This window comes from Manis javanica, chromosome 6, assembly GCF_040802235.1.
Source record: "Manis javanica isolate MJ-LG chromosome 6, MJ_LKY, whole genome shotgun sequence".
Taxonomy (NCBI): Eukaryota; Metazoa; Chordata; class Mammalia; order Pholidota; family Manidae; genus Manis; species Manis javanica.
Genome location: NC_133161.1, coordinates 150,216,116 through 150,229,046, shown reverse-complemented (window position 1 = coordinate 150,229,046; position 12,931 = coordinate 150,216,116). Strand labels below are relative to the sequence as shown.

Here is a 12,931-nt window from a genome sequence, read left to right as displayed (position 1 = left end):
AAAAATGGTAACCATCATCTGAGCTTTCAGCAAGTGATAATCACTGATCATAGATCATTATAACAAATATAATAATAACGCAAAAGTTTGAAATATTGTGAGAATCACCAAAATGTGATGGAGATGCAAATTAAGCAGATGTTTGTGGAAAAATGGCACCAATAGACTTGCTTGATGCAGGGTTGTCACAAACTTTCAATTTGTAAAAAATGCAGTGTCTGTAAAACTTAAGAAAGCAGAGACCAATAAGACAAGGCATGCCTGTACCTTTTTTTTTTTTTCCTGGATACTGGTAATTGTGAGCAATTCATTCAGGTCTCTGGCTTTTGTGGTCTTCCTTTAAAGAATTTTGAGCTTTGGAAGGTAGTTACATGACTTACATTTCTGTTTGCTTTTTTCAAGTTTTGCTAGGGTGGGTATTAAAATATAATCATTACACTAGAGATAGTTTTTAGCCTCACTACTAAGGTATGGTCCTGCTAAGGTCTCTACTGAATGTCTTGAATGTTTAATGAAAACTCTCCACTTTGGCTGGTGGAAATCTGAATGATTCTAAGACCTATGTGAGCTCTGGGAACCATTCAGCTCACACTACCCTAGTCATTCTTTGCCCAGCTTTGGGAAATTTGACCCAGCGCCCACACATCTTAGTATCTAGCAAAGATTTACTGGAATCCCTGTGTAAATTGAGCTTTCTTTTTCTGCATAGCTTCCTTCTCTCTGGAACTTTGCCCCACGCCTTCCAGAAACCTCAGATTTCTTGAATTCTAATTTCTGTCTCCTCTACTCATCAAGGCAGGTATGCTCTGCTTGGGATCTCTGTCCCTGTTGTGCAGTCCAAAATGTGTCTCCCAACAGAAAGCCAGGAGATCATAGGCCTCACCTCATTCATTTCCCCTCTCAGGCACCACAGTCCTATGTTGCCTATTGTCTAGTAACTGAATACAGTTTTATGTATTTTGGCCAGTTTTCTAGTTGTTTTAAATGAAAGGTACATCTGGTTCCTGTTACTACATTATACCTAGAAGCAGAAGTCAACATACTTACTTTAAATTCTATTCTGATTATATTTTAAGTCTTTCTTTGGTTGTGTTCATTTGTTTAACTTGTCTTCTCTCTTGAACGGGCTTTACATTCCTCAAGTGTTTGCTCATTCTTTCATTGTATATGCATCTTTAATACTGAAATTCCTTATTGTCTATCTCTTCTGCTTCTGGACTGCTTGGGAAGAGGGCTAAGACCTGCCATTGGAGTTTTTACTTGGTTTTCAGTGACAGTAAAAGAGCGAGTAGAGTATATTTCTGGGCTACATATCCTTGTGGCTGATCTTCTGGGAACAAAAGCTTCCCTTTCTCAGTATCACCAGCTACTAAGGATTCTGCCCTGTCTCTAAGGTCTTAATATGCATTATTCCCTCCTGGTGTCATAGGCCCTCTGTCACTGCCAGGTGTATTGGTGGGGAATGAATATGGGCTCATTTGACTTGACTGTACCCACTGTGGTAGTCCGACTAACAGTGCTGTTAACTGGCCCTTCCTGTTCCTGTATTCCACCTGTGGCCAAGGGACACTGGCAGCTCTGTTGCTGTTTTGTGTATGTCTCTTACCTTGGAAGATCCATGTTGATCTCAGCCTGTGATTTTCCTCTTCAGACTTTTAATTTGTTTTAGGTAACAGAGTATTCCTAGTTTCTAGCTCTTCAATTCCTTTTGTTCTTGTGTGACCACTAATTAATTTTCTGTCATTTCCAGGATTTGATGTAGATGGGGGAAACTAGCCAGTTCTCAGTCTGCCACCTTGAAACAGGCAGGATAATCTCTTTTGACTCTGTCTCTGCTCAACCATTTTCTAAATTTTTTGGTATCATTAATCTACAATTACATGAAGAACATTATGTTTACTAGGTTCCCCCCATCACCAATTCCCCCAACAAACCCCATTACAGTCACTGTCCATCAGAGTAGTAAGATGCTATAGAATCACTACTTGTCTTCTCTGTGTTGCACAGCCTTCCCCATGCCCCCCCCTTTTACATGCTAATCGTAATGCCCCCTTTCTATTTCCCCGCCCTTATCCCTCCCTTCCCACCCATCCTCCCCAGTCCCTTTCCCTTTGGTAACTGTTAGTCCATTCTTGGGTTCTGTGAGTCTGCTGCTGTTTTGTTCCTTCAGTTTTTCTTTGTTCTTATACTCCACATATGAGTGAAATCAGTTGGTACTTGTCTTTCTCCGCCTGGCTTATTTCACTGAGTATAATACCCTCTAGCTCCATCCATGTTGCAAATGATAGAATTTGTCTTCTTCTTATGGCTGAATAATATTCCATTGTGTATATGTATCACCTCTTCTTTATTCATTCATCTACTGATGGACACTTAGGTTGCTTCCATATCTTGGCTATTGTGTATAGTGCTGTGATAAATATAGGGTTACATATGTCTTCTTGAATCTAGGATCTTGTTTTCTTCACGTAAATTCTTAGGAGTGGAATTCCTGGGTCAAATGATATTTCTATTTTTAGTTTTTTGAAGAACCTCTACATTGCTTTCCACAATGGTTGAATTAATTTACATTCCCACCAACAGTGTAGGAGTTTTCCCCTTTCTCCACGTCCTCACCAGCATTTGTTTTTCCTTGTCTTTTGGATGTTGACCATCCTAACTGGTGTGAGGTGATATCTCATTGTGGTTTTAATATGCATTTCTCTGATAATTAGTGATGTGAAGAAGCATCTTTTCATGTGCCTATTGGCCATCTGAATTTCTTCTTTGGAGAAGTGTCTGTTCAGATCCTCTGCGCATTTTTTAATCGGGTTGTTTGCTTGTTGGGTGTTGAGGTGCGTGAGCTCTTTACATATTTTGGATGTTAAACCCTTATCGGATAAGTTATTCACAAACATATTCTCCCATACTGTAGGGTGCCTTTTTGTTCTGCTGATGGTGTCTGTTGCTGTTCAGAAGCTTTTTAGTTGGATGTAGTCCCATTTGTTCGTTTTTTCTTTTGTTTCCCCTTGCCCGTGGACATGCGTTCAGGAAAAAATTGCTCATGTTTACATTCAAGAGTTTTTGCCTATGTTTTCTTCTAAGAGTTTTTTGATTTCATGACTTACATTCAGGTCTTTGATCCATTTCGAGTTCACTTTTGTGTATGGAGTTAGACAATAATTCTAAGGTATATTATGTTTTAAGATGTAGACTAGTCAGGCAGTCCTTACCAGTATATAAATAGATTTTATTTTCAACAACTTTCTGATAATGGACTATTAATTTTTGAATATTGATTTTACTGATTCATGAAAGTAGGCAGTACCTTGAGAATCAAAAATCCCATCTTCTTTATACTAAGACAATATATTTAATGTTTGTCACAGTGTCAAACAAATATATGAAATTCTAGTTTCCCTAAGGGAACTGAGAAAAAGGGAAACATTTTAACATGTAAGACACATGGCATATAGCTCATTTTCTAAGTGACTGCTGTCAGCATTTCTGCTAAAAGAGCAGTATTATTATCATTGATTTCAGAAAATGCAAATTTGCTTGGAATGAGAAAAGCTCTGTTCAATACTCACCTGTCAGTTTATTTCCAAATTTTTATTCTAAATGTACAGTATGTACATGTATGTACAGGCTGCAAAATATGAAGAAATCTTAAGAAGAGAAAAACTGAAAGATTCAGAAACTGTCATGTTTTCCTTCCATGTAATTTAAGGAATTTGACTCACAAACCTAACACTTCTTTCTGGATTAACACACTTAAAAGCTTTCTGGACCTCTATTATTTGTTTTTAATTGTAATATAAATAGCATAGTTTACAAGAAATTTTAGAACCATGAAACCCATTTTCATTTTGTGTTCATTCTTCACTTACATGTTTTTCCTTTTTTTTAATTGGTGTATAATTTATGTACAGTGAAGTACACAATCCTTAATTTTAGAGCTTGATGAATTTTCTACATATGTATCCTCTTAGGTAACCATCTTCTAGTACAGGCTATGGAACATGTCCATCATCCTGACCCTCATCCTCCCTCCCAGTCAGTATCACCACGAGAGTGACCCTTAGCGTATGTCCATCACCATAGTTTGCTTATTTTTGAATTTCTGATAACTGGAATAATGCTCTTCTGTGTCTACTTCTGTTATTCAACCTATGTCTGTGAGATTCATCCATGGTCTTCATTGCTTATTATATATTTTTAAGTTTACCTTTTTTCACAAAAGTAACACATGTATTGAGGACATTTAGAAAATATGTAAAAGGTGAGGAGAAAGGAGAAAGAAACCTTAAGTACCCCAAGACAAATGTTCCTAAGCTTTGTTCACTTCCACTTTTATTCTTGATATATACATGTAGTTTTCCATATTTGAAACCATAATATGTAAGTTACTATGTATCCATTTCTTACTACATAACATGTAAATATTCTTACAGTCACCAAGCAAGGCCAGTTGTCCTTCTGCTTAGCCCTGGCTGAAATTACTGATGAGCTGGGATTTTCATTTTTTTTTCAGTTGTAATTCATTAGATGTTGTGTGCCACTCACTGTTCCAGTCACTGTTCTAGGTGCTAGGAGTAGAGAGAGGGCAAGACAGGCAAGCTCCCTGCACTTATGGAGGTTTCATTCTATACTGGGGAGCAGTGGACATCAACCAAGGAAAAGTAAACAAGGAATTCTCAGGTAGCAGTAAGCACTGTGAAGAAGATAAGTGGACTTGAAGCTGCAGCACTTTCATATACCGTTGGTAGTGTATTACCAAGTGATGTCAAAATACCACATGATCCAGAAATTTCACTCTGCTTCATGTACATATAAATCAGGATGCACCTAAAAGAATGTTCATGGCAATATTATTTTTAATAGTGCCAAGTTGGAAACACCAAAATGTCCACCAACAGTAGAATGGATAAATCAGTTGTAGTGTATTCAGCTGAAATACTGTACACCCACAGAAACAATGTGCTGCACTCTGTGGCTGATTCTTATGAACATTCCACTGAGGGAAGGAAAACAAATGCAGAAGAGCACATTCTATTTATAAAAAACCCAAAGCTAGGTAAAAACTAAGCTATATTGCTTGAGGATACATACTTAGATAGTAAAATTATTCTAAAAAAAAAAGAGAGAGAGAGAGAGAGAAGCAAAACCATAAAAATCAGAATAGGGTTTCCTCTGGGGAAACTGAGCGGTAGTGACCAAGAGGGCAAACGTGGGGAGGAGCTTCTCAAATGCTGGAAATGTTCCATTCTTGACCTTAATAGTAGCTATATAGCAGTCTGTAATGATCCATTAAACTGCATGTTTATGTTTTAGGCACTTCTCCATTTGTGTTTTATATTTCAAACAAAGCATTTGGATGATGGTATAAGTACAGTGTGTGTATGTGTGTGTGTGTGTGTGTGTGTGTGTGTGTGTGTGTGTGTGTGTGAGTGAGTGTGATTTGACAGCTTCACTGAGGTACAGTTGACATACATTTCCTCATCTCTCTTTGTAATCCTTCCCTTCTGCCTGTTCCTCCTTATCCCCTCAGCCTATCCCCTCTGCATTCTGTCACTATAGATGAGCTTCCAGAATTCCAGAATTCTATTTAATGGAATCATACAGTATGTCCTCTTATTTTTGTCTGTTTTCTTTTACTCAGCACAATCATGCTGAGACTTATTCTTGGCACTGCATGTATCAGTGCTGAGTTGTATTTGCTTGTTTGGCCATCCCACGATTTCTATATCCATTCTCCTAGCTGGTGGATATTTGGGTTGTTTCCAGTTTCTGGCTATTACAAATAAACTTGTTACAAGCATTCATGTATAAATCTGTATATAGATAGATACATGCTTACTTTTCTCTTGGCTAAATACCTATGAATGGAATAGCTGGATCATATGATAGATGTTTATTTAATTTTCTAAGAAATACAAGTGTATTCTTGTATCTCTCTAATACCTTATGAAAGTATTCTCAAGTCAGTTAATATATTCCTATAAATTTATTTTAAATTACTGTGTAGATAATGTGTTGAACCAATTATTTGTAGGTGGCCATTTAGTTTTTTCCATTACTACAAACAATATTACGATGAATTTACTTGAAACTAAATCTTTGAACATGTTCTTACTTACTTCTTCAAGATGAATGACTAAAAATCAAAGCTTGGCCAAACATTAAAGCTTTTGTTACAGACTGCCTTCTGGACATATGACAAATGAAGTCTTTATCAATGAGAATTTTTCATTTACGTTCTAGATTTTTGTCAGATACAGTTAGTCAAAACTGTATGTTAGATAGTCAAAATACTCCTTTTGTGTAATGAAGCATTTTTTATTTTACTTTATTTAGAATTTATAGATGAAAATAAGTCTACAGTCTTAAAACTGGTTTATTCTATTTGTATTATATAGTAAATGAAATTTATCTTTCCAAATAAAATGTACCTATGAAAGAATTACCCTTGGAATTAGGGGATCTGTAAAAAGATCAATTATGAAGAGATAAAAGATAAGTAAGTTGCAAAATAGTAATATATGCTATGATAGCATTTAGGTTTTCAAATACATGTTTTTACTAATTAACGCTTTACTATTTAAAGAAGTTTATATAATGTATGGTTCATATTGATAGGTGATAGATGATTGCTATATTTACATAGCAAATATATTTATACATATTTATTTTCATTCTGCATGCATACTTTCATAGACTCAGAGAAAAATTTACAGAATATGAGTTGCTATACTGCGATGTGTCTAATGGATGGAATTACAGGCAGATTTTCTTTGTACTTTGTTTCTTCTGTGTTTTAAGTTTTTTCACAATGAGTATACACAGATTTTACTATGGGAGAAAATACTATATTTTCTTTTGGAGAAATATAAGAGAGCTCTGCAGTTACGTTCAGAAGACATTTTAGAATGTAGATCTTTTGGAGAAGGTCCAGCTTAGATAAGAGGCTATGACAAGTGTATCGTAATGCTGGAATATATGTCTTCTTTACCAATCTTGGCCTCCCAGTCAGTGTTTGTGTTCCTGAATTGATAGTCAGCAAAATGAATACCTTTTATTCTTCCCTAAATTCTGTCATGCTACACATATATTATAACTGATATGTTATGTAGCTTGTCAGTTCTAGCTTTCTAGCGCTGGTTATATTTCAGCATATTGCAGCTGGTTCAGGGAGTGTCACATAGTTTCACTCTTTTTTTCCTGTGCATTTGTCTCTCCATCTGTGAGTTCAGTATTTTGTTGGTCCTTGCACATATTCCATGTATCTGTCTATACTCTGACTTTGAATTTGCTACTCATACACTATACAGTTTAGCTGGTGACCACTGTGTTCTAAAATAATATTGTTGAAAATATGTAACAAATTATTTTTCCCAGATTAGATAACTTTTATCTTCAAAGATAACTATTGGTAGCCAAGTGAAAATATTTGAATACCCAAAGTTTATAGTACTGTAGTGGACAAGTCACTTAAGTAGATACCAGGAGACCCATGTAATTGTCCTAGCTCTATTATGCACTTAGGAAGTAGCATCATCTACGTCAGGCTAACAGTACTTGATTGTGAGGTAACCTAACCAGGGTTGAACATGAGGATTAAGCTACATGATGCATGTGAGAGTATTTTATTAATGCTAAAGGACCAGATGGGTGCAGTTCTGACATCTACACCTGCTTCTGTTACTGTGCTAACTGGGAGTCCTTGTGATGGCACGGGTGCTGGTGATGGCCTCACGGTGGTAGTGGGAGGACAGAAGGGAGGCATCGCTAGTACATCTTCAACATTCCTTTTTCATAAACAAGATCTTTTTTTCTCCAGAATAGTTTCTTCATTTTAAAAAAAAATGCACTGTTCTAGGAGCACTCTGAAGTCTTTACACATCCAGAAGCTGATCTAGGGAGTGAAGAGAGGCAGAAAAATATTGCTTAGTGGTTTACTAATAAATGTTAATTCAAGACATATACAAACATAGCAGTTTCTTCTCAACACTAGCTATGAACAGCTATTAGTAAGTCCTGAACACTTTATTGTTTGACTGAGACTCTGTAGATCCTTTCTCCATAAAACAATGCATTAGGAGATGTACATGCCTTATGTCAATTACTAACCAGCTGAAATATCACTTGCTATCCTTAATTTAAGTATATTTTCTAAATCTTAGCTTTAGCAATTCTATTTTTCTCCTTTTATTTTGGAGGGAGGGGTCGAGGGGGTCTTTACTGAGCAACCAGATTTCAACTCATGACCTGGTTAAATATCTCTGTTAGAAAGTTTCTGAACAAATGGAAGAAAATCCCTGATTTTTGTAGAAACACATGACTATCAGTAGTTACCTATTATACTTGCTGTTCTTTAAGATCTTGAGAGAAGAATTTTGACTGCTGTGATGAAAGTCAATAAGAAAAAGCTTTCATGAAAATAGCATTCCCTTAAAAAGCAGAAATGCTTCTTGCTTATCATTTTAAAAATATTTGTTGTACACCAATTACAGAAATTACAATGATGAATGCTCTAGTAGAGTTATATCTTGCATAGTTATTAGTTTGGGGTAAGTAAAGGTTCAGCCTCATTATCTAAAAATATTATAAACATTTTGTTGACCTTAAATAATCATAATCATTCTCAGCCACTTACATTTGTTCAGACTTCTAGGAATTCAAACATCGAAATATAAATTCTTTGAATTAATTGTTGCTTGTTTTTTCCTAGGTTACTTATGTTTAAAATAGGAAAAATGCTCTTCATAAGTTTACATAAGGTAAATGAAAGTAAAAATACTGTGCTTAAAGCACAGTTGTATTCAATATAACTAAAACCAAAGTGAGCTCTACTTTTATATTTACCTAATACTGTGGCTGCCCTTGGAAGGCAAGAGTTTTCTAGAAATAGTACTGTTTCATCATGAATTTCAGGAAGGGGGAAAAATTGTGTCTTTTACGTTTGATTTTATATATAAATTGATTTCTTTTCTGCTTTTAGTGGACCTCTTTTGCCTCGTTAAGAGACACTTGAACTCACTTCTGAGTTCCAGTTAGATTTATAATATTGTTAAGTTGCCTCAAACTACATATTATTTGCTGAAATATTTAATATTTTACACATCACATGCAAGGAAGATTGGTCTTTAACTCACTAACGTAAAATTAAAGGTAATTTAAATTTGAGTTATTTATTTAGTGATCTGTAGGAATTAGGTTTTAACTGAACTCTAGTGGGAAAGTTTGCTTGTTTTTAGTTTCAGTGTTTTGTTTTTTTTAAGATAATGTACTTATTTCTTTGTTACATCATCAACAGACACGAACTAGGTGGGTGTGTCGTCATTACCCTACAGTACAGCAGGCACTTAGGTCTGACAGATCTGCTTCCGTGCAGCATGTTGTGACTTTGGCTTTGTCGGCGACATATACGATGCTCTGGGCGGCGGGTATTTTGCAGGCTCTGTAGCTTTCTTTTGGTGGGCTGATGATTTTAATGGAAGTAATTTGCTGCTCCAAAAGTGTTGCATAAATACTACATTAGTTGTACCAAGGATCCAGTATCAGCTTTTTATACAAATGTATAACCTTGTGATTGAAGATAATACATAGGTGCTTCTAAGATCTCTAGACACTCTGTTTCTTTAAAAATCTGTCCAATTTATTGGGTATACAATGAAAAACATATAGTAATAAAAGGGATGAATATTAGTTATGTGTGTATGTATAGATTTCTATGTTAATATGTATATAGTACATTAAATATGTATATATAAACAAATCATATCCTGAGTTAATACAGAAAACATGTAATTTCAAATCTTGTCATTGGATACACTAAATCTATGCAAAATTGGTGGCTAAGGAGGTATGGCCAAAATTAATCACTTCTGACTGTTTAACATCTTTATAGTCATCATATGGGTTATTTGTGTTGGTGGGGTGGGATGGGAAGTGGAAGAATGACAGTAACTGGTCAAAAACCAAAATCAAATCTCCTAGTTTGTAGTCTTGCCAAAAATCCTGATGACAGTATGTCATTAATGTCATTTTGGGGCTGTTGGCTGCCTGTGGCTTACCACACCAATTTTAAACAAGTTATGAAAAACATGTATCACTTGAATGTGAGTACAGTAACTGATAAAGAATAATTTGTGTAACAGGGCATTTAACTAATGTAAGTTCTTGGAAAGACAAAACCAATCAGATTCAGATGGACTTGATTAGAAAAGCTAATTTTTACACTTGTTTATAATGCTAATAAACAATAACTGACATTTATTGAATAATTACCATGTGCTGGACACCCTGCTAACTGCCTTGTCTGTTTCGTCCCATTTAAACCTCACATAGGTGGATGTTATCATTATCCTCCTATACATGAGGAAAGGAAGATTCAGTAGCAAAGTAATTTTGTCCATGGTAATAACATAGTTAATAAATGGAAAAAAGGTAGGATTCAAACCCTGATGTACCTTGATTAAAAAATCCATGCTCTTAACCATCACAGTAGTGTTTCTCAAAGTATGTTTTATAGACCACAGACATAAAAATTATATTAGATAAGTATATAAAAAGGCATTTTTAACAAGTCTCCAAGTATGACTCTTAAGAACATTACAGTGTGAGAACCACTGCACTACGCTGTTTGAGTACGGGAAGACCAGTAAGGGCTGATGGGTAGGAAGATGAGGAATATTCTGATGTTAGGAATGAAATATATGAAATTTTTGAAATATGACTAAGTGCCATACAGACTGGCAATATTTGTAACTTTGGAAAATACAGGTTGTGGTATAGAAGACTTGGAGGACTTTAGTAAAGTCTAAATTAAAGATTAAGACTGTGCTTAAGGAGAGAAGGATGATCCCAGTAGACTGAACAGAATTGGGTGCTAACTTTTCCTGCTCCAGTAAAGACCTTGCTCACACCTATATCATAACACTGAAACATTGTGTTTCAACTGTCACTTTTCCTTCATTAAGCTGTATCCTTGAGACTGGATATTCTGGTTTATTCATTGTTTGTGTCTCCATCTCTTAGTTTAGTCCCTAATATATAGAGATCCTTAATAAATGTCAAATTATCTCACTTTTTTCTTTTAAAACTCTTGGAAGCTACAGCCTGGAATCCTGTCTTAGCCAACTTTTAGCAGTTTGAGAGCCTTGAGCATCACCTTCCTGTCTAAACCCACAGATCCAAGGAGGAGCTTCAAGTTGTCACTTAGCTTCCATGAACCGACCATTGAAGTCTAACCCAGCCTTCAATCCTGAGTCTTCCCATGTGCCCCAAGAAGAAAGTTTCCAGGAAAACACAGCAGCTTCTCTCCCCTCCTGCTCAGCAATACTGATAGAGGGCTCAGTAACTTGACTTTCAACCCTGGGACCACGTACCCTTCCCCTCCACCAGAAGGGCCACCCCAAAAGCAGAACAGACAGGAGACCATCCAACAGCAGAGGTAATAGAAAAAGACGTTGTTACTTCAATTCTGAAAAGCGAGCTAACTTGGGGAGCCTTCAGTCACAGTATACGTCATAAAAATGACTTCAAACTTGACTTTAAATGTTGTCATTTCTGGAATAGTTCTGGGAACCACCAAGTGAGAAAAGTAGCCTTTCATTCCTCCTCCTCCTCAGGTCAGAAACACTCAGTAACTTGACCCTCGGGCCTGGTGCCACCCTGCTCTGCACTAGAAGAACTGCCCCACGGCAGGAGACAAAATAGAAAACCCAACAGGAGAGCGGTAGGAAACAAAATTGGCATTTTCAGGGAGAAGTTCCAACTGTGGTTTAATGAAGGCTTGTCCTCCTCAGTGACAGTCAGTTGCGTCAACAGGACGCTGATTTATGCCAAAGAATTATATCAGAAAGCAGATTCGATCCAGTTTCGTTGCTGGTACCAATATGTTCTACCATTAATTTTAGGATTATTGTGGGGCAAGCCAGGAGGTTTCTGTGATGTGAATTGTTTTTTTCTTTCTTAAATTTGTCTTCTTCCATGTATCTGCAATTTATACATCGTTTATATAGATTATACACCTTTCGGATTTCACTTTGCTTAATCCCATTTTATTAGCCATTTTTTGGCACATGCAAATGTGTTTTTGAATTCTGGAGCCAATTATGAGATGAAATCCATTGTTAAGAATTTAAAACAAAAGAAACTGTGGAGAAAGCAAAAATAAACTGTTTAAGTAAAACATGATCGTGATAAAGTATATTTTAGTAAATGTTTTTTGCTCCATCATAATGACTTTATTATTTCCTCTTCAAGGGATTTCTGCTCTTATTCCAGTGTTTTTTAGTACAGAATTAACATGTTCAAAGGGGAGAAAAACTCTGAGAAACTCCAGTCATGGGGAAAATCCTTCTGGAGAAACAAAAAAGGAAAAAGCCCTATAGGTCAGAATTAGAGTAGCTGATTTCCTTCTCTCTGCTAACGCATTTCATTTACTTGCTAAAACCTCTGATACCTCTGATTGTTCTATGATCCTATGCTACAGGTTTGTATTCTTTACAATATAAAATACCCCAAGATTTGAATCTTTATTATTCAAACAGTATTTGGCTCTTGTCAGCTTTTTTAGGCAAAATAGGTACTGGTTAGCTGTCTCTTTTTCTTTACTTATTTCTAAAATTAGTTACATGATTTTGTCATTTGGTACCCTGTTTATAGTTTGAGCTATATAAAAACCCAGTTATGAGTTATTTCAAATGAAAGGTGAATTCTTTCATATGTGCTATGTATAATCAGTACAAAAGAACTTTTTAACACATTGTTTTAAAGCTCTATGACAGGCATCTCAAGTAGCTTTTAAATCAGTTCTCCACACCTAAATGTAAGTGAGAATTGTACGTTTTTCTGCTTGTCATCAACTGCCTCTTCTCCTTGGTCTTAACCATGTTTCACAACCATGTCCATCTGTTGTGTCTTATTAAGAATTTGTACACCCATC

The 12,931-nt window shown here is 35.9% G+C and overlaps 1 protein-coding gene across 4 annotated transcripts in view; it reads left to right on the top strand.

The window, feature by feature from the left end:
- SIK2 (salt inducible kinase 2) overlaps positions 1-12,931 on the top strand; it is a 112,110-nt gene that overhangs the window by 26,515 nt on the left and 72,664 nt on the right. Inside the window, exon 3 of one of the 4 annotated variants that reach the window (XM_036992837.2) lies at positions 11,173-11,434. The exons of 2 other annotated variants lie outside the window; for them this stretch is intronic. The gene's annotated coding sequence lies outside the window, so the exon portion shown is untranslated. Of the gene's footprint in view, positions 1-11,093; positions 11,435-12,931 lie in introns of all 4 variants that reach the window. One more of the 4 variants, XM_073239823.1, reaches the window with a different exon arrangement.